Source organism: Haliotis cracherodii, unplaced genomic scaffold (genome assembly GCF_022045235.1).
Source record: "Haliotis cracherodii isolate W230 unplaced genomic scaffold, xgHalCrac1.p SCAF_2, whole genome shotgun sequence".
Classification (NCBI taxonomy): Eukaryota; Metazoa; Mollusca; class Gastropoda; order Lepetellida; family Haliotidae; genus Haliotis; species Haliotis cracherodii.
Genome location: NW_027266275.1, coordinates 49,613,329 through 49,636,696, shown reverse-complemented (window position 1 = coordinate 49,636,696; position 23,368 = coordinate 49,613,329). Strand labels below are relative to the sequence as shown.

Sequence of the window (23,368 nt, the reverse complement as noted above, 5' to 3'; positions counted from 1 at the left end):
CGGCCCTGTTTATGTCTGACGTTCTTTCTCCTAAATGTAAAGAGAACAAACTGTAAGGGACAACTAACAGAAGTAGTGCGACTGCTTGCTAAACATAATTGCTGAAAGGAAATACAATTTCTATAATTTATTGCAGATTTCAGGAACGCTTATCCTTTTATACCAATACAAAAAGTCATACAAAACATTAAGCTTGGGATCACTGATACCTATTTCACCTTTGGTCAGTATGTGGTGCTGCCCAGCAGGACACACTGCTGCCACGTCGCTTGTACATCATGTAGGTGATTGACAGTCCGCTTGCATCACTAGTAGAGACATTACCTCTGGTGATGGAGTTCATGGTATGTCTGTGCTAGTGTGCGCATGGTGAGGCGATCCTTTGTTCCACGTAATAGAATTAGTGATTCTGCATACGCATGACTTTATATACCCGTTATTGTATTGCTGTACGCATTACACCGGACATCTATCATGAGACTGTTTTCGTCATTTACATTCTGTGGTAGACTGACGTCTAGTCCCAAAAATAAAGTTATTTCATTTAAAAACGTATATCTACAAATAAATATAATCCAAATGGAGCCCAGAATAATCCTAGAGCAGAGACAATGTAGACTTGCCAAATCATTTTAGACTTGATTTGGACTTGAATTCCTTATTCAATTTATTCTATAGAGTCTGGGTGACAAATTCTGTGGGTAGAGCTGAACTTACACCTCTCTATCAGTACTGTGCCGCGGTCCAGTATCTGCCACGCGACGTGTATCGTTCCCTTGTATTTATTTTCACAGGATAATTATATCGTGTTCTTGGGTTTGTTAGGAGAATTGCATCATACCTTTGTGTCTACCAGAAGAGTTATCATACTCTCCAGGGTCTGTCGAGAGAATTGTATCGCCTTTCTCGTATCTGCCAGGCAGAAGAACTGTATCAAAGTCTGTACTTCAACACCTTGGGTATACAGTCATTGCTAGAAATCTGTACTTCACCACCTGGGGTATACAGTCATTGCTAGAAATCTGTACTTCATCACCTGGGGTATACAGTCATTGCTAGAAATCTGTACTTCACCACCTGGGGTATACAGTCATTGCTAGAAATCTGTACTTTACCACCTGGCTGAGGTAATGACATGGCTAGAATGCTACAGCGCTCTGGCACTCCATCTGCAAATCTTATCTGTTTTTGTTACTATATTATAACATGGAAACATTGAACGTACTTCCACAGTATAGCGTTAATTTCGTACAGTGTATATTGGCAAAATTGGAAACAAAGGTCATCTGAAAAAAAATAATTGAAGTGTTGCTCTGGATAACACTTGACAAGATCTGTTTGAAATTTTGGTATGAGACATTTGGGCAAGAAGCAAGCATGCCCATGAGCACCAGTTGTGCTACCCTTCTTGCTGACTTGTTTTCTTATACCCATGAATCGGAATTTCTGCTCGGATTGGCAAAATCAAAGAAAGAAGTTTAACTTGAGCTTCAGGTATATCTATGATCTGATGTCGTTCCATACTGTTCAAATAGCCAATTCCTTTTCTCTGATTTATGAACTAGACATATAAGAGACCAGCGAAACTGCCTTACCTTGTTTCATACTTAGATCTATGACTAAAGATTCAAAACGACAAAATACTCTCCACAAGACTGTACGACAAAAGAGGTGACTTCAACTTCCCAATTGTCAACTGTCCCTTTATGTCGAGCAATATTCCATCAGTTCCAGCCTTTGGTGTCTACATTTCACCTCTTTTGAGGTTCAATCGACCACGCTCTTTCAAAAGGTAGTATGGTAGGCATGTGGAGACATTTCAATATTTTGACGCATCATTGACATAAATTATGTCTTGCATGTGTTTGCGACGTGTGTCACCGGTTGGGCAGGATACGCAAACACCTGTCACCATACCCTATTCATAATCCAATGAAATGAAGTTATGTTTCGTACGGCGCACAACTAAAGAAGAGATGTAAGGATACACAATGGTAAATGCACTATCTGTACCATTGAAACAGGGGATTTTCTATTACTTCCTTGAATGTTCAGAATTCTACCGCACTAAGAATATGTTAAAAAATCTTACTTGATCTGTCCTTTTGTAAAAGTAAGAAGGTATTAGTCTCTCTCTCTCTCTCTCTCTCTCTCTCTCTCACTCTCTCTCTCTCTCTCTCTCTCTCTCTCTCTCTCTCTCTCTCTCTGCGTGTGTGTTCGTGTTATATGCCACGTGCCACTGGCTGGCTGTCATACATTTACTCTCCCCACACAACAATCTGATTACCTGTTCTTCAACATGGTTCTGGAATATGTCCAGCAATCTCTTAAAGCTTCAGCTATGTGTCGCAAGAGACAAGCTATTCCCTCAATTAGAGCCCGCAGGGAGATTGTAGGTCTGAGATGTTTAGTGGAGTAGTTCAATATCCGACAAACGTTGCTTTAAGCAACAACATTATATGTTATTTACATAGCTATCTGTTTCGATCCGCACTATTAATTCTATTATAAGGCACATCCCTCAGCCATACCACATTTATATTAACGCATGACAGCTGCATCGTCGCAGTCCACAGCATCTGAATGTCCTTGTGTATAATGAAGTTCTGTCATTGTTTTTCTTGATAGCCCACACTCGTGGGCTTGTCAACCTCTCATGGCTCACGAATCATGTATGACGATCAGTTGCATATTAAAGTGTGAAATGGATTTCTGTAGTCTCGATGTCCCTGTCATGGCATTTGAATAATTCTTTTCTCATAATACAAACAATATAATTATCTTGTAATTATTTTAGAAATGTTTTATTTTATATGAAATTAATCAGGCACAAATTAAAATGACCTGTTGCACATTTTATATTAAGAAATAATGAGAGAAAGATGGAAAGATGAGCGGAGGGCAGATATATGTCTATTTCTATAGTGTTAAATATTACTCAAATCGTTTAGTCCTTAACATGAACAAATGAACTGATTTAAACACATCAATATTTTAGGAAGAGTGACAGCTGTCTTCAGCTTGTTTCACACTCATTCGGTCCGTTTCTGGTATTTGGGATCTCTGTTTTCTTTCCCGTGAGTACGGTTTGTCCCCCGCTGTATTAGGTATAGGCCCCACACGACCTGCTCCTACATTCTGCAATGGTATTTTATATGCAGTATGGTGTATATCCATTCGCCCCTCTACAGCCAGGGGCTATTTATTCAGGATAAGCACGCGATGTGGGTTTAATATATATGTAGTTATGTACAACCTTTCGATTTGACGGCGCTTATATGAATTAAATCTTAAGTGCAAGTTACGTTGTAACATATCACTACGTTGACAACACATTATACATATATATGTGTACCTATTCTAGCATGACCAATAGAAATTGCCCAAAGACATACATTTAACATTACGTTAATATCTGTGCATTCTGAGCTCAATTTGTGATAAAGTGATGTTTAACCCCCCTGTTATGCATTCATTTAACTCTGGGGTATTTCACCCATATTGGCATATTTGGTAGGACAAATGTGTTTACCCTAGGGGTAAATGTACCCAAGGGGGATATTATGTGCATATAAACGTATTTTGACCTTTGGCCTACCGGAAACCCTATCTTGCAACACCCTTGTCTATTTAGAAATATGAAAACTTCGCTCCAGAGGATTTGTTCATAGTTACATAGTTGTTGTCAAAGCACAACATGTCATTTCAGCTTAAATTTCAATTAAATTGTCCATGTGTTGTCTATGTTCTCCTTTAATTGCAGACCTTGCACAACTAAAGGTTCAGTGCATCTCTGATGTCGGTGCCACTTGCATGTAGGATCCCTACGTCGTCTGTGGTTCCTGGTTGGACTGTGTATACATCTTAGAATGCAGCATGCCAGTCTGGTAGGAAGGGCTGATCTTTGTTTTCGCACAGGTTGTATAGTGCGACAGCTACAGCCACATGGGTTGATGCGAAATAAACGTCAACCCTCTTGAGGTAACGCCTCCATCTCCCTTTAAACAATCCTAATATGTTTTCAATCGTCATACGAGCACTTAAAGACGGTAGTTGAAGTACGACTGTTCTGCTGTATGCTGTCCCCTATTCGCAAATGTTTTCAGGAGCCGGGAGCACAACGGGTAGGCTGCGTATCGGTAATTATCATCACACATAGCCTGCATAATGATGGAGCACCACCCTTTTATTTCCGTTCACAAAGTCAGCATGGCAATAGTTTGGCACAATAATGGGAACATGTGTAGTATCAATTGCTCCTGTATAGTTCGGAAAGTTCCATTTGGCTATACAACCAAGCCCATTTCTGGGGTCCCCCGTTGTGACTTTGCAGGAATAATTTGAAAATGGAGTAAAAACATACTCACTCACTCACTCTAAAACCATCAATATCTCCCCCAAGGCTTTACCACGTGCAAATCTGACAAGTTCATTGAACATTTGCTGATACATGGCTTCGCAGACGTCATGGACGTAAATAGACATTGTGACCTGACTATTACAAACAAGTTACCGATAGTTCGGTACTCAACTGTTGTGGCCAAGAAGTATACAGCTACTGTAACGCGATGTCCAGTGGTCAAGGTTTCTCTAACTTCTGATAAAAAACCGCAAATTTGGCTCCATTTGTAGGCAGATTACTTGAAATACGGCTTGACACATTATAATGTTTTTAAAACAATACCGTTCCTCCAGCTTCTGCATTTTCCTTCATCCAGATTAATCGTTCTTTCAGAAAGGACGACCTTGTTGCAAAGCAAACGCCTGTACCACACGTTGCACAACGTCCAAACCTCTCTATTGTCTTGACTCAAAAGAGCTCATATATTTATATTATAATGAACTACCCCCAGTATACTAGTGAATATAAACAGAAGTACGTTTTACCCTTTGCCCACGTGGGTGTATTTACCGTGGGGTATTTTACTCCTGGGGACAAACAGGGTGCATATAAACAGGGATTGATGTGATTATATAGGGAACATTCTTCACTACAAATAAAGAACACAGTACAAGTCGATTCCAAAAAATACCTCCTTATCTGGCAAAACACCCTCGCTCGGAAGTAGCTGCCTGGTGGTTATAGCGAAGTAGAATGAAGTTATGTGAGCTGGTTGAAGTGAGTGGACAGGCTTGCATGTTTTGCTTGATTTGTACATGTAACATGACATTTCGGCAATTTGTATCTTTATTCTGAAAAAACGTTGACCAGGTTGGATATGATGTCCCTAGCTTCGGTGGCGTGAGTATTATACTTTTATTGATTATATTGCTTATATTGATTGTACGTATTATGTCATCTTGAATAATTTGTGAATATATGCAGTATGTCATACCCATATATGTAAACCCATTTCCTGGTTGTTACATGAATGGTATCAGACACTGTAAATAATGTCTTTGGTTGTGTAGTGTCCGGGACTCGAAGCGTAGACCGACACGGGACTCGTAGCATGGACCGGCACGGGACTCGTAGCATGGACCGGCACGGGACTCGTAGCATGGACCGGCACGGGACTCGTAGCAAGACGTATGGACGCAGCTCGCGGTCAAGCGACGCGAGGGCGTAGCTCGGCGCGGTCAGGGTGTACGGGATGCTTACAATCAGAAAGTGACGGTTGTGTGACAGACGAATATGTGACATCTGGAGGTGGACTGTGATTCAAGAGACGTGAATCGGTGTATACACGTCAACTGTAAATGTGTTGCAATAATTGCTACAGAACTTGATCATAGATGGGAAGTAGGAGTACGATAGTAACGGGGGTGATGATTGAGAAGTATTGAAGCCGTATGAGAGATGACGAGAGAGTGAGCAAGCTGTGTTGGCAGTGTGGGCAGTGTGGGAGTAATCGAGTGTATGAGCGTGGAATATTGAGGAAAGTGTTTGAATTTTATTTTATTATGTATATAGATCGTTAAAATTCCGTTTGAGTTCTGTGGTAATTTTATGTGTGACACACCCAAGGGCCAAGGGAATTCCAAAAGAACAGCAAAAGCATTCCATGTTATTTCCGAATATCGATAATGATTGTCACGTTTACATTAATGGTTCCACTGTAATCGAAATACGTCAAATGGTAAAATGCTTCTGTAAATACTTCGGCAGCGTTCATCTGAAAATATGTTCTGTTTGATGAAGAGAACAAATTGTGATGCACGTAGATAGATATACTGAGTAAAATAAGGAAGATACACTCGCCGATGAAGCAAACATTCAGTTGTGTCTTCTATCAACTGGTTATGTGTGTGTTGTATTCAGAAAAGGTCGAAACAAATATAAATCGAAGTTTGATAAAAAGTGTGTGCGGAAATAAATTACGCTAAATTATAACTTTCTCCTTTAAAGTGACATAAACTGTGTTCTCTCCCTATGAAAGGCGCTCATACTCGGGGATGATTCAAATCCTCTGTTTTAGCCAGAAACATGTCAGTGTGATATTAAATATGTAATTTAATTATCAGAATCTATTGTTTTCCAACACTGGGGAACTTTGTAATGTCTAAGGCATCAACATGGATTAACAATTGCCTTACATCACTGTCACTGTATAAGTCCCTACATATCACTCCATCTCGCACTATATAATTCCCTTGTATTTGTGACTATTTATGACTTACAGCCCTCAACAGTGTAATACGGGGGGTAACTCATGTTCTCTACACTGGTTAACTATCTAATGTCATTTTGTGTAACCCTTGTTCTCCACATCGGATATCAGTTACTATGTAATGTCATTCTATGTAACCCTTGTTCACTACATCGGTTAACTAATTTGTTTACTTTAATTTGACCGAGGATTTCAACTCATATAGTTTTAAATGGAATATATGCTAAAGAATATACAAAACGATTGGTTAAACGTTTCATGATTTCTTTGTTGGTACTCATTATTATTGTCTGATAAAACTCCACAACACGCAAAGCGTTGCCCGTGCCGCCAAGACATATATTGACTAATGTGATATCAGGAGTGTTTTCATTGGGTATTTTCTTCATGTTTAAACGTATGTTGTTTAACGCCGAAATCAGTTATATTCCAACTATATGACGGCGGTCTGTAAATAATCGAGTCTCGACCAGACAATCCAGTTATTGACTTCTTGAGCATCGATCTACGCAATTAGGATACGATGACATTCATCAACCAAGTCATCGAGTCTGACCACCCGATCCCGTTAGCGCTTCTTTCAAAAAGCATGGGTTGTTGTGATTTGCTTTAGTGTATGTGGCAGCTGTATTACTTCATCATGCCCTGGAAGAGACGCTGTAATTGAATCTGAGTAACAAGCTAGCGATGGCAAGGGAGGGGTGATGGGGGAAGTTGTAGCTCGGGTTGTTTGAAGTGTATACAACGCCGTGCACGTATAATAAATACTGAATTCTTAACTGTAGTCATTACCTTTCACCGAGAAGGCAGCTGCCAGATTTCTGCTTCAGCCTTAATTGACAGTAAATTACCACCCTAAGGCAACATGGATAAAATATCACACGTGCTTCCTAACAGTGTGATGGGAAACCGACCATTCAGTTATTTGCTGAAGTTGTTTGGTTTTAGTTAATCGTAATAAATCTCACAGGAGGATATCAATTGAAAACGTTTGTTCAAGTATCGGTCAACGACCGCTGATTATAGTAGATCCAGACTTATTCATGATTATACCGTGTCATTTCACAACTTGATAAGTTAACCAACTGTTAACTTGCATCACGCCCAGAAATCTGGCTAACCATTGGCATCCCATGGTGACTGCACTCTGTTTCCCGCGCTGTGCCATTGCTTTGGCCAACGGTACACACGCGAGTCCGTGTTGCAGTGTTGCTGTACAGACTCGAGTCAGGGTCGCTCGGGATCGATATACACAGGTATAAGTGTGCTGGGAGAGGCACGGGGACCACTTGTCATACAGAGTTTAGTCAGGGAACAATAGCGACTCGTGCTGTAGGAATTAAACAGCTCTTGTTTCTGATAACTGGACACAGGCGTTGCGCTGGCTATTTGTGAGAGAGTAAAGTTTGCTCACACTGCCTCGGGAACTAACTTTGTGAACACTGAATGAAGACGCCGGCGGAGGAGCACAGTTGAACTGCTCCACGAAGCGTGGCGCAATGGGAGAAGGATGTGTGGATGTGTTGTACAAGCTGGGATGGTAGAGTGACTGGTTGCTCCTCGTGACAAACAGTCCTGACACGTATATGTGACCGTGTCTGTCAGCCGTGAATGTGACAAGTGAAGACAAGAACAGAACTCTGAATAAGACTACTACACTGAGCTACGACAGAAGTTGAAGGTAAGATTTCACCTGTCGCACCCCTCACTCCCTGAGATCAGAGTTCATACTCATAACCAGTAATGGTTTACAGTGTTTGACAGGACTACATCTCATGATAACGTGTAATATGTTCCTGACAGGATGACTGGATAAGATGCCCCACGTTCACACACACGGGACACGGGCACACGAAGCTAACCTCCTTTCAGTTACAGACATTGGTTCAAGACATCCCATACAGGCGTCAGTCTAGTTCCATTCTGCGATCGAACGTTATTGTTAATTATTCATTGTAATATGATAGTCCAGTCTGATGCCTGTCGATTCCCCGAGTTTACGGACATGGTGATTTGCAAGCTATCACACGTTGTTACAGAGCGCTGAATGATACTTGTTATTAGTGCTCTGCTTTTAGTTGCATTATTTTTATACTTGGCCGATTAAATTACTTTCATAGACAGTTCTTTGCAAATGTAGGATTGTTATAAAAGTAGTGTTATGTATCAGTGTACCACGAGTGGAAATCTTGGCAGGTTGTACGCTGGACTTTACATTCTATTTTGTCTCACTGTCAGATTAACAGGGCAAACATTCAAAACAAGACCCCTCCTTGTACATTGGATTACAGACAAATTTCCTAACTGACGTGTACCGTGTTCGCTGCTAGCAATACAAGATTAGTCACGCTTTCGTTCATGCTTAATATAAGAAAGTAAAATGCGTTTGTAACATAGTTGGATATGAAATTTAAAACGATAGTGAAGGAGACATAACATGCATGGTATTTACGAGTGATGCCCTCGTGTTTTTACACCCCGAGGAACGTAACACATAACATTAACACATAGCAGTAAACAAAACAATTATAATGCGGCAATTCTGATAAACAAACTAGAATGTCAAAACGTTTCTACTCAAAATGTAATAGGTACGGGATGATCTGAATAACGCGTGCAGCTAGGGCGGACTCTTCGTTGTGGGGCAGTGATGTTGTGAGTAGAACTATGATAGAACTAGTCTGAACGTTTTCACCAAAAAAATGCGACATTATATTTTGTTTGCAAACCTTAAACCATTGTAAAATTCTGTTCAAGTATGACTCATTCAGGAAAACTGACGTGAATTTTCATAGAACGTCGCAAGAACGATTCTAATCTGTCATGAGACTATGATTTATCAAGCATTGTCCCATCACGACACTTGCCCCAGTCTCTGTAATACCAGTCTCTACTCTATACGGATATTTCACATAGATGTTGCCAAGTGTTTATTGTAAATGGCGTATGTTCTCCCGCTTGCAATAGCAATAAGGAAATACGAAGCGTCCCAGTCAGCAAGAGTAAGAAACACTATGGCCTGAACGGAGCTCGGGTTACTTGTCCCAATATCTGCTGACATGGGGCGACCCATTTCCCAGTAAGGGGGTCATATTGCGGGGTAACGTGAAGGCGTTGCAACACCCTGCCTCCTTGCCTCACCCCCCCCCCCCCCCCCCTCCCCTCACCCCCAGCCATACAGCTGCTCTCAGCCATATTGCATCATCTCACATCATCATACAGTTTCAGTCTCAAATCGATGTACATTCTCCGTAACAGGAACACTGATAAACTGTTTCTAGCATCAGTAAACATGTTAATAAATTACACGAGACGGAATTACACTTATAATCAATTTGATGTATTCTGTATATGTTATCCTGTTCATTAAGTACTCTGTGTTGCTGCAAACCAAGGGTACCCTATCCGCACTGCAGAGACACGGCAGTCGGGGTCGGCAACATAGATTGACATGTACAAGTAACCAAGGTTTTCGATAAGCCGGTATGTGTTGACGGTACAATCTACTCGGCTTGGTTCACGACGACTGATAAAGGGCCCTCGTATTAATGATAAGGTTTAACAGAACTACTTGTTGTGCTAGGTAGGGGCAAGTATAATTTATGGCGATCCAACTCCTTTGGAAAAATACACACTGGAAAAGGTACAGGTGTGAAATCCCCGCATGAGCAATGCAAGGTAAGACATATTGATAATGACTGTAATTGATGACGCTTAATGAATCTTAAAAGGTGCTCTTTGGGGGACGGGAGAATGTGGTAAATCGGGAGACACTAGCTACGTCTACAGCAGTTGGATGTGGGGTTGGGTGGAGTGGGTGCACCACTCACTCACTCTTGTCACGTCAACCGAACTTGCATTAGCTGTGTATTGTAAGATATTAAGTTTTTGACACCTCTGCCTTTAGAGACTCTAACCGACGTTGACTTGACAGACAACGCTCTGCCAACCCGGGTACATTGGAGTAAAAGCTATATAAAGAATACCTCCCTCCAATATCGTGCCTCTACAGTATCCCCATCCTTACTCTACCAAAAGAACACGTCCCTCGCCAATGCCGTGACCTCCATGCCACAGTGTACGTGTTGACACCCCTCAATATTTGTCATCCACCCACAGCCGCCGGTGATTGAATATTGACTACTTTGTGCACGGATCTGGCGGCGGTCAGGGCGGCAGGTTCACTCAGTGAAATCTGTTCCGATATCTCTCTCCTGTAATTGCTTCAATTCACAGTTTTTGCCTTCAGCTCCACTCTGTGCCTTAATATCAAGTTTTGAAAGTAATGTCAGATATCTTTACAGAGAGTTCAAATATTACTAATTCAACAATTTAAACATATCATATGACGTCCGCATAGATGCTCTGAGGATCGTGATAAATAATTCACGGTGAGAGTTGGTGTACTGTTATGTATGCCTACGGAAGCCTTTTAGGGCCATTTCTTCTTGAAATTTCAAGATACTAGAATTAACTTACAAGTTATATATATAAGCCAACATGACCTGTATCTTACATCGTCATTTCTACGGCTAACTATATTTTGCTATAAGAAGTACCAAAGTTGCTCACATCTGGCACACCACCTGCTGATGAGAGGGAGCCACTGTGTTGATGAGGAGACAAAGAACTTCACAGCCTGCCGTCAACAGCCATCCTACAACTCCGTCGGGAGTGAGCCGGCTCCACAACCAGGTGTTACGCAATCAAATGTAACATCGTGTCTCGGACTGTCCGTTATACATAGACTTAATAAATAGCTAAAATTTGCCGATATACCGCTAGGATGTGGTTAGTATCAACCATCACATCATTATACAGACTTTAGCATCAACCGTTCTACCACCTGATAATAGGCATTAGATTTACTGCTTACCCACATATATAGGATAAGTATGTTTACCTATGACCACACGTGACGATCCGGGGTAGAATCGGTCTTCAGCAACCCATGCTCGCCGTAAAAGGCGACTGTGCTTGTCGTAAGAGGCGACTAACGGGATCGGGTGGTTAGGCTCGCTGACTTGGTTGATGCATGTTATCGATCCCAAGAGCGTGGATCGATGCTCATGATATTAATCACTGGATTGTCTGGTCCAGACTCAATTATTTACAGACCGCCGTCATATAGCTGGAATATTACTGAGAGCGGAGTTAAACAAAAAACAACAAACAAATAAAATTATGACCATACTGTTTGTTCTCAACCTTTCAATTGTAACCAGGCTACGCCCGAGCTCTCGGTCCCTATCACGGTCCCTATCACTGTCCCTATACATGTTCTATAGAACTGGAGTACACCATTATTAGTTGCCCGATTATGGCGTTTCCTTTTTCTTTCTTAGTATATTTCTTGTATGATAAATAAACCTGGGGCCCAAACATCATCTTTTGTCTCATTACTCCAGGTGTGATCTATAATGATGAAGACTGCTCCTTTGTCCTACTGACCCAGAGGTGCATGCATTTCGTTTGGCCCAAATTAATACGTATGCCACAAAACATGCCTCACCATTATACATACTGATTGGACAGGGCTCAACAACAATACAGTATCCCTATTGCGGAAAATGCCTCACCATTATACATACTGATTGGACAGGGCTCAACAACAATACAGTATCCCTATTGCGGAAAATGCCTCACCATTATACATACTGATTGGACAGGGCTCAACAACAATACAGTATCCCTATTGCGGAAAATGCCTCACCATTATACATACTGATTGGACAGGGCTCAACAACAATACAGTATCCCTATTGCGGAACATGCCTCACCATTATACATACTGATTGGACAGGGCTCAACAACAACACAGTATCCCTATTGCGGAACATGCCTCACCATTATACATACTGATTGGACAGGGCTCAACAACAATACAGTATCCCTATTGCGGAAAATGCCTCACCATTATACATACTGATTGGACAGGGCTCAACAACAATACAGTATCCCTATTGCGGAAAATGCCTCACCATTATACATACTGATTGGACAGGGCTCAACAACAATACAGTATCCCTATTGCGGAACATGCCTCACCATTATACATACTGATTGGACAGGGCTCAACAACAATACAGTATCCCTATTGCGGAAGGCATGTTCTTTGTAGGCTTCTAGATCTGTTTGTTTAAGACGACCGTGGTATGTTCCACACATGAATTGTGTGTGTTATGTGTAATATATTATATATGTGTAATATTAAGAAAATATGTCGTGGTTCCAGACTGATGTAATCATATGCCGAATTTGAACGCCATCTCCAAAATGTTTTCATGAACGTATTCATGCAAACGCCAGCTCCCAGCGTGTTCAGCAACGCACTGTTGGAAAATATACATAGCATGACCCCTCCCAACCCCCCTCACACGGTGTTGAATCCGCAGTGATTGGCTACTACACGATTTGGATAAGATCCGTCTATTTCCCCAGTTTGTTGTCCTTGGCGCCTTACCTGAGCTGAGTGGTTTCTCAATGCTCAAAGTTTCTACATCCTGCAATGATGCTAGCGACATCCTGATTTGCCCACCAACCACAGCAACCAGGACCCGCATCATCTGTCAGTGATATGCAATCAGCAGCATCCATAAACCGACACATCATTATCCATCAGCAACACTGATAACTTCAGCTATCGACATACACCCAACTTAAGCTATCAATTTACACCCAGGTTCTGCTATCGACATACACCCAGCATCCAACATCAACATGTACACACAATTCATCATCCAAAGATATGCTCCCAAATGCCGCTTTCGACTAACACACAGCATCCATCAGCGATACACACATCATCCAACGACCTGCACCCAGGATCTGATCTCCACTTACACACAGAATCCATCAGTGACACACGCATCATCCAACGACATGCACCCAGCATCTGGGAGCACCTTTAGAATACAGCACCACAACGATCTCTGCCGTAGGTCACATGACTCAAAGACAAGCGACCAGTTTTTGTGGGAATCCGTCGGACGCGAACTCGCGACCTACGGATTGTTAGCCCGACATCTAACCGACTGAGCTACGTGAAACGAAGTGCAAATTTACCAAGTGATGCCTTTGACGTTACGGAACTGAATGAAAAGGGTCGAATAGTTGACGGACTCTTACGTAGGTTACGGGTAGGCATGGTGTCTCGTGACTTTAGTCTACGGACACTTTTTTACGAATTGATCCCGATGCTATTCGGCACACTCATCCCATTCCGTAATCTACAAGATACCGAGTGGCGAGGAATAAGCCGAAAAGGCGCGAACTGAAAACGTCAAGGTGTCAGACGTCGAATTCGCGAGTATGCATGAATGACATGGTATTTAATAATTTGTCGGGTGGTTTTTTGTAACAGAAAAGTGTGGTAGGGAACACTGTAAGGATTATGTGGTTAACAGAATGGACCACTTACATCATTTTGCAGTGGTGATGAGCTCCGGACCACTTACATTATCTTGTAGTGGCAATGGGCTCCGGAACACTTACATTATTGTGTAGTGACAATGGGCCCCGGACTACTTACATTAATGTGTAGTGGCAATGGGCTCCGGAACACTTACATTATTGTGTAGTGGCAATGGGCTCCGGAACACTTACATTATTGTGTAGTGGCAATGGGCTCCGGAACACTTACATTATTGTGTAGTGACAATGGGCCCCGGACTACTTACATTAATGTGTAGTGGCAATGGGCTCCGGAACACTTACATTATAGTGTAGTGGCAAATCGCCCCGGACCACTTACATTATTGTGTAGTAGCAATGGGCTCCGGAACACTTACATTATAGTGTAGTGGCAAATCGCCCCGGACCACTTACATTATTGTGTAGTAGCAATGGGCTCCGGAACACTTACATTATTGTGTAGTAGCAATGGGCTCCGGAACACATACATTATTGTGTAGTAGCAATGGGCTCCGGACTACTTACATTATTGTGTAGTAGCAATGGGCTCCGGACCACTTACATTATTGTGTAGTGGCAATGGGCCCCGGACCACTTACATTATTGTGTAGTGGCAATTGGCTCCGGACCACTTACATTATTGTGTAGTAGCAATGGGCTCCGGAACACTTACATTATTGTGTAGTAGCAAGGGGCTCCGGAACACTTACATTATTGTGTAGTAGCAATGGGCTCCGGAACACTTACATTATTGTGTAGTGGCAAATCGCCCCGGAACACTTACATTATTGTGTAGTAGCAATGGGCTCCGGAACACATACATTATTGTGTAGTAGCAATGGGCCCTGGACCACTTACATTATTGTGTAGTGGCAATGGGCTCCGGAACACTTGTATTATTGTGTAGTAGCAATGGGCACCGGACCACTTACATTATTGTGTAGTGGCAGTGATCTCCGGACCACTTACATTATCTTGTAGTGGCAGTGATCTCCGGACCACTTACATTATTGTGTAGTGGCAGTGATCTCCGGACCACTTACATTATTGTGCAGTGGCAATTGACCCCGGACCACTTACATTATTGTGTAGTAGCAATGGGCTCCGGAACACTTACATTATTGTGTAGTGGCAAGGAGTTGCGGACCACTTACATTATTGTGTAGTGACAATGGGCTCCGGAACACTTACATTATTGTGTAGTAGCAATGGGCTCCGGAACACTTACATCATTGTGTAGTAGCAATGGGCTCCGGAACACTTACATTATTGTGTAGTGGCAATGGGCTCCGGAACACTTACATTATTGTGTAGTGGCAATGGGCTCCGGAACACTTACATTATTGTGTAGTGACAATGGGCCCCGGACTACTTACATTAATGTGTAGTGGCAATGGGCTCCGGAACACTTACATTATAGTGTAGTGGCAAATCGCCCCGGACCACTTACATTATTGTGTAGTAGCAATGGGCTCCGGAACACTTACATTATAGTGTAGTGGCAAATCGCCCCGGACCACTTACATTATTGTGTAGTAGCAATGGGCTCCGGAACACTTACATTATTGTGTAGTAGCAATGGGCTCCGGAACACATACATTATTGTGTAGTAGCAATGGGCTCCGGACTACTTACATTATTGTGTAGTAGCAATGGGCTCCGGACCACTTACATTATTGTGTAGTGGCAATGGGCCCCGGACCACTTACATTATTGTGTAGTGGCAATTGGCTCCGGACCACTTACATTATTGTGTAGTAGCAAGGGGCTCCGGAACACTTACATTATTGTGTAGTAGCAAGGGGCTCCGGAACACTTACATTATTGTGTAGTAGCAATGGGCTCCGGAACACTTACATTATTGTGTAGTGGCAAATCGCCCCGGAACACTTACATTATTGTGTAGTAGCAATGGGCTCCGGAACACATACATTATTGTGTAGTAGCAATGGGCCCTGGACCACTTACATTATTGTGTAGTGGCAATGGGCTCCGGAACACTTGTATTATTGTGTAGTAGCAATGGGCACCGGACCACTTACATTATTGTGTAGTGGCAGTGATCTCCGGACCACTTACATTATCTTGTAGTGGCAGTGATCTCCGGACCACTTACATTATTGTGTAGTGGCAGTGATCTCCGGACCACTTACATTATTGTGCAGTGGCAATTGACCCCGGACCACTTACATTATTGTGTAGTAGCAATGGGCTCCGGAACACTTACATTATTGTGTAGTGGCAAGGAGTTGCGGACCACTTACATTATTGTGTAGTGACAATGGGCTCCGGAACACTTACATTATTGTGTAGTAGCAATGGGCTCCGGAACACTTACATCATTGTGTAGTAGCAATGGGCTCCGGAACACTTACATTATTGTGTAGTGGCAATGGGCTCCGGAACACTTACATTATTGTGTAGTGGCAATGGGCTCCGGAACACTTACATTATTGTGTAGTGACAATGGGCCCCGGACTACTTACATTAATGTGTAGTGGCAATGGGCTCCGGAACACTTACATTATAGTGTAGTGGCAAATCGCCCCGGACCACTTACATTATTGTGTAGTAGCAATGGGCTCCGGAACACTTACATTATAGTGTAGTGGCAAATCGCCCCGGACCACTTACATTATTGTGTAGTAGCAATGGGCTCCGGAACACTTACATTATTGTGTAGTAGCAATGGGCTCCGGAACACATACATTATTGTGTAGTAGCAATGGGCTCCGGACTACTTACATTATTGTGTAGTAGCAATGGGCTCCGGACCACTTACATTATTGTGTAGTGGCAATGGGCCCCGGACCACTTACATTATTGTGTAGTGGCAATTGGCTCCGGACCACTTACATTATTGTGTAGTAGCAATGGGCTCCGGAACACTTACATTATTGTGTAGTAGCAAGGGGCTCCGGAACACTTACATTATTGTGTAGTAGCAATGGGCTCCGGAACACTTACATTATTGTGTAGTGGCAAATCGCCCCGGAACACTTACATTATTGTGTAGTAGCAATGGGCTCCGGAACACATACATTATTGTGTAGTAGCAATGGGCCCTGGACCACTTACATTATTGTGTAGTGGCAATGGGCTCCGGAACACTTGTATTATTGTGTAGTAGCAATGGGCACCGGACCACTTACATTATTGTGTAGTGGCAGTGATCTCCGGACCACTTACATTATCTTGTAGTGGCAGTGATCTCCGGACCACTTACATTATTGTGTAGTGGCAGTGATCTCCGGACCACTTACATTATTGTGCAGTGGCAATTGACCCCGGACCACTTACATTATTGTGTAGTAGCAATGGGCTCCGGAACACTTACATTATTGTGTAGTGGCAAGGAGTTGCGGACCACTTACATTATTGTGTAGTGACAATGGGCTCCGGAACACTTACATTATTGTGTAGTAGCAATGGGCTCCGGAACACTTACATCATTGTGTAGTAGCAATGGGCTCCGGAACACTTACATCATTGTGTAGTGGCAATGGGCTCCGGAACACTGACATTGTTGTGTAGTATAAATAGGGCTACGGACCACTTATATTATTGTAGAGTTGCAATAGGCTCCGGACCACTTACATTATTGTGTAGTGGCAATGGGCCCCGGACCACTTAGATTATTGTGTAGTTGCAATGGGCTCCAGGACACTTACATTATTGTGTAGTGGCAATGGGCTCCGGACCACTTACATTGTTATGTAGTAGCAATGGGCCCCGGACCACTTACATTATTGTGTAGTGGCAATGGGCCCCGGACCACTTACATTATTGTGTAGTAGCAATGGGCTCCGGACCACTTACATTATTGTGTAGTGGCAATGGGCTCCAGAACACTTACATTTTTGTGTAGTGGTAATAGGCACCGGAAAACTTACATACTTGTGTAGTAGCAATGGGCACCGGAACACTTACATTATTGTGTAGAGGCAGTAATCTCCGGAACACTTACATTATTGTGTAGTGGCAGTGATCTCCGGAACACTTACATTATTGTGTAGTGGCAGTGATCTCCGGACCACTTACATTGTTGTGTAGTGGCAATGGGCTCTGGAACACTTACATTATTGTGTAGTGGCAAGGAGTTGCGGACCACATACATTATCGTGTAGGTGCAATGAGCTCCGGAACACTTACATTATTGTGTAGTGGCAAGGAGTTGAGGACCACATACATTATCGTGTAGGTGCAATGAGCTCCGGAACACTTACATTATTGTGTAGTGGCAAGGAGTTGCGGACCACATACATTATCGTGTAGGTGCAATGAGCTCCGGAACACTTACATTATTGTGTAGTGGCAAGGAGTTGCGGACCACATACATTATCGTGTAGGTGCAATGAGCTCCGGAACACTTACATTATTGTGTAGTGGCAAGGAGTTGCGGACCACATACATTATTGTGTAGTGGCAATGGGCTCCGGAACGCTTACATTATTGTGTAGTGGCAAGGAGTTGCGGACCACATACATTATCGTGTAGGTGCAATACGCTCCGGAACACTTACATTAGTTTGTCCTGGTAATGACGGGTCCGCCTAATTCGACAGCAGAAGTACGTGTTCAAAACACCATGCATTTGTTTGTTTTACATGGAAACTTTATCCAGAAACAAAGTTCAGCCAGTCAGTGAAGCGAACATTGTTAGGCCTCGGTAACAAGGGTGATATAAGCAGGAGCGGTCTCGATACGAGGTGAAAGTCGTGGATCATAAGAACTGTGGAGCGTCATATGCAGGGTGGAGCTTGTGGGGAAAGGGGTCAGACACGTGACTGGTAAGCTGACAGTATTTGCACTTGCTATCGGATATCACAGGTTGTGTCCACGGTAGTAATCGCATATCAAAGGTTGTGTCCACGGTAGTAGTCGCATATCACAGGTTGTGTCCACGGTAGTAGTCGCATATCACAGGTTGTGTCCACGGTAGTAGTCGCATATCACAGGTTGTGTCCACGGTAGTAGTCGCATATCACAGGTTGTGTCCACGGTAGTAGTCGCATATCACAGGTTGTGTCCACGGTAGTAGTCGCATATCAAAGGTTGTGTCCACGGTAGTAGTCGCATATCACAGGTTGTGTCCACGGTAGTAGTCGCATATCACAGGTTGTGTCCATGGTAGTAGTTGCATATCACAGGTTGTGTCCACGGTAGTAGTTACATTTTACAGGGTGTGTCCACGGTAGTAGTTACATTTTACAGGGTGTGTCCACGGTAGTAGTTGCATATCCCAGGTTGTGTCCACGGTAGTAGTTACATATCACAGGTTGTGTCCATGGTAGTAGTTGCATATCCCAGGTTGTGTCCACGGTAGTAGTCGCATATCAAAGGTTGTGTCCATGGTAGTAGTCGCATATCACAGGTTGTGTCCACGGTAGTAGTTACATATCACAGGTTGTGTCCATGGTAGTAGTTACATTTTACAGGTTGTGTCCACGGTAGTAGTTACATTTTACAGGGTGTGTCCATGGTAGTAGTTACATATCCCAGGTTGTGTCCACGGTAGTAGTTACATATTACAGGTTGTGTCCACGGTAGTAGTTACATATCACAGGTTGTGTCCACGGTAGTAGTTACATATCACAGGTTGTGTCCACGGTAGTAGTTACATTTTACAGGGTGTGTCCACGGTAGTAGTTACATATTACAGGTTGTGTCCTTGGTAGTAGTCGCATATCACAGGTTGTGTCCACGGTAGTAGTTACATTTTACAGGTTGTGTCAACAGTATCAGTCGCATATCACAGGTTATGTCCATGGTAGTAGTCGCATATCACAGGTTATGTCAACAGTAGTAGTCGCATATCACAGGTTGTGTACATGGTAGTAGTTGAATGTCACAGGTTTTGTCCACGGTGGTAATCGCATATCAGAGGTAGTGTCCATGGTAGTAGTCTCATATCACAGGTTGTGTCCACGGTAGTAGTTACATATTACAGGTTGTGTCTACGGTAGGAGTCTCATATCAAAGGTTGTGTCCACGGTAGTAGTTACATATCACAGGTTGTGTCCACAGTAGTAGTCGCAAATCACAGGTTGTGTCCACGGTAGTAGTTACATATCACAGGTTGTGTCCACAGTAGTAGTCGCAAATCACAGGTTGTGTCCACGGTTGATTTCGCATATCACAGGTTGTGTACATTGGTAGTAGTTACATATTACAGGTAGTGTCCACGGTAGTAGTTACATATCACAGGTTATGTCCACGGTAGTAGTCGCATATCACAGGTTGTGTCCACGGTTGAAGTCGCATATCACAGGTTGTGTCCACGGTAGTAGTCGAATATCACAGGTTGTGTCCACGGTAGTAGTTACATATCGCAGGTTGTGTCCACGGTTGAAGTCGCATATCACAGGTTGTGTCCACGGTAGTAGTTACATATCACAGGTTGTGTCCACGGTAGTAGTTACATATTACAGGTTGTGTCCACGGTAGTAGTTACATATTACAGGTTGTGTCCACGATGGTAGTTGCATATCATAGGCTTTGTTTGACCGGAATATTTGGGCCATTTCAGCCTTTCTGTACATACACAAAAACCAGGCTCTAAGATGTTCGAAAGCAGCATCGTCCATATAACATGAGACAAGTCAGTGACACAGTCACATCACACACGTCAGTAACACAGTCACATCACACGTCAGTGACACGGTCACATCACACGTCAGTAACACAGTCACATCACACACGTCAGTGACACAGTCACATCACACGTCAGTATCACGGCCACATCACACGTCAGTGACACAGTCACATCACATGTCAGTAACACAGTCACATCACACGTTAGTATCACGGGCACATCACACGTCAGTGACACAGTCACATCACACGTCAGTAACACAGTCACATCACACGTTAGTATCACGGGCACATCACGCGTCAGTATCACGGCCACATCACATGTTAGTGACACAGTCACTTCACATGTTAGTGACACAGTCACATCACACGTTAGTATCACGGGCACAGTCACACGTCAGTGACACAGTCACATCACACGTCAGTGACACAGTCACATCACACGTCAGTATCACGGCCACATCACACGTCAGTGACACAGTCACATCACACGTCAGTATCACGGTCACATCACACGTCAGTGACACGGTCACATCACGCGTCAGTGACACAGTCTCATCACGCGTCAGTATCACGGCCACATCACACGTCAGTATCACGGCCACATCATATGTTAGTGACACAGTCACATCACACGTCAGTGACACAGCCACATCATAAGTCAGTGACACGGTCACATCGCACGTCAGTATCATAGCCACATCACACGTCAGTATCACGTCCACATCACTCGTCAGTGACACAGTCACATCACACGTCAGTATCACGGGCACATCACGCGTCAGTATCACGGCCACATCACATGTTAGTGACACAGTCACATCATAAGTCAGTGACACGGTCACATCACACGTCAATAACACAGTCACATCACACGTCAGTATCACGGTCACATCACACGTCAGTATCACGGTCACATCACACGTCAGTGACACGGACACATCACACGTTAGTGACGCAGTCACATCACACGTTAGTATCACGGTCACATCACACGTTAGTAACAGTCACATCACACGCCAGTAACAGTCACATCAAATGTCAGTGACACAGTCACATCACACGTCAGTAAAACGTCCGAAGTACACACACTTCTGTCAACGATGATGGAGTGCCTGGACCCCTGCTGGTGGTGTAAAACGTCCGACGTCCACAGACTTCTGTCAACGATGATGGAGTGCCTGGACCCCTCCTGGTGGTGTAAAACGTCCGAGGTCCTCCTGGTGGTGTAAAACGCCCGAGGTCCACAGACTTCTGTCAACGATGATGGAGTGCCTGGACCCCTGCTGGTGGTGTAAAACGCCCGAGGTCCTCCTGGTGGTGTAAAACGCCTGTCAACGATGATGGAGTGCCTGGACCCCTCCTGGTGGTGTAAAACGCCCGAGGTCCACAGACTTCTGTCAACGATGATGGAGTGCCTGGAACCCTCCCGGTGGATTAAAACGGCCTCCTCAGCAGGAATTACTCATCATCATTTGCATAATGCTTGCATGACAGTCTGGAAATCTGACAGCGTGAATATTGAGGATGTTCAATGAGTTTTCTACGACGTAAAAACATAAAAGTGGTCTTTAATGGTCTGACCTTTCGGGAGGTAGTCCATCAGTAGGATTCCTTTGGAATACCAGAAAAATATAGCCATTCCCTTGCCACCTGATGGAACATACGTTTCCTTATTCGAGTTTACGTTAGAATGTTTCCACTGCTTTTATTGATGTTTATGGTCTCTGGCTGGTTGTGTTGAACGACTCATCCATGGTTACAAATGGCTCATCAAATTCAGGAGTCAGAAGACTTGGGGCCCAGCTAGCTGAAAACTTTGTTATGACCAGTTCATTCCTCAGAATGTTCTAAACTCTTTCTCACGAGAGGTGCCTATGCGAGTCGTAGATCATCCTTAATCATATCGGAGTTTTTAGCAACATTTTCCTTATTGGTGGCAACTGAAGGCCTGCCTTATCTTGGATCATCGTCTTTGAGCCTCCCTCTTCCTCTCTTAAAAACCCGTGCCCACCTCTTAACAATAGCAAAGGAAGGAGTATCATCCCCTTGAATGATAACACCATGTCCGCATGGATGGCTGTTGGAATTTGCACTTTCAGAGATACTTGATGACAGTTCGGGAGCTAATTTTGTTCATTGTTATAATAGAGAATACTTTGATGCCTGCAGAAATATGTTGCCTGGTTGTGTTTCTGGTTTAAAGGTATCTTTGAAGTACTGTACTTTATACATGCAAACTGTTAAGGGTGTATTGTCAGTGCGTCGGTACAGGAACATATGTCGTTACCTATTCCACAGGTCGTTCCTGTCTATATGGTGGTGTGTTCGGTGATGTATACAACAGTGCCGGGAGTATTTAGATGATCACTATATCTACAGCTGTACGTGGTCACTCGCTACCCAACGGACAGCATGTGCGAGTAGATGCAGTGTTATAAAAGTAAAAATATGGAGGAATCAATATCTTATTTGATTATTTTAGCAGCGTGCAGTCAGTAGGGGTTTGAAGTTTTCAAACAGATATCTGCTTAAGGTAGATTTGATTGGCACAGTTATCGAATTTTCAGCCGCCATCATAACGTATTATGTGACTCTTGAGTCATATCGCTATGCTTTAAGCAAATGTGTTATATGTGCAGCCGTGCTCTACTCTCGGCAATGGGTCCCTTGATGTGGCCGGAGACGTCTCAGATACCCGCGCCATCTGGGAGTTACATTTTCCTTCACCCGAAACTCTAAAAGTATCGG

General features: G+C 43.3%; 1 protein-coding gene across 3 annotated transcripts in view; it reads left to right on the top strand.

Moving 5' to 3' along the window:
- Positions 1-7,798: 7,798 nt before the first annotated feature.
- The window catches only part of LOC139469206 (FMRFamide receptor-like), a 100,276-nt gene continuing 84,706 nt past the window's right edge, over positions 7,799-23,368 (top strand). For 2 of the 3 annotated variants that reach the window (XM_071251341.1, XM_071251339.1), the window contains exon 1: positions 7,799-8,292. The gene's annotated coding sequence lies outside the window, so the exon portion shown is untranslated. Of the gene's footprint in view, positions 8,293-10,237; positions 10,290-23,368 lie in introns of those variants that run through there. The other variant, XM_071251340.1, reaches the window with a different exon arrangement.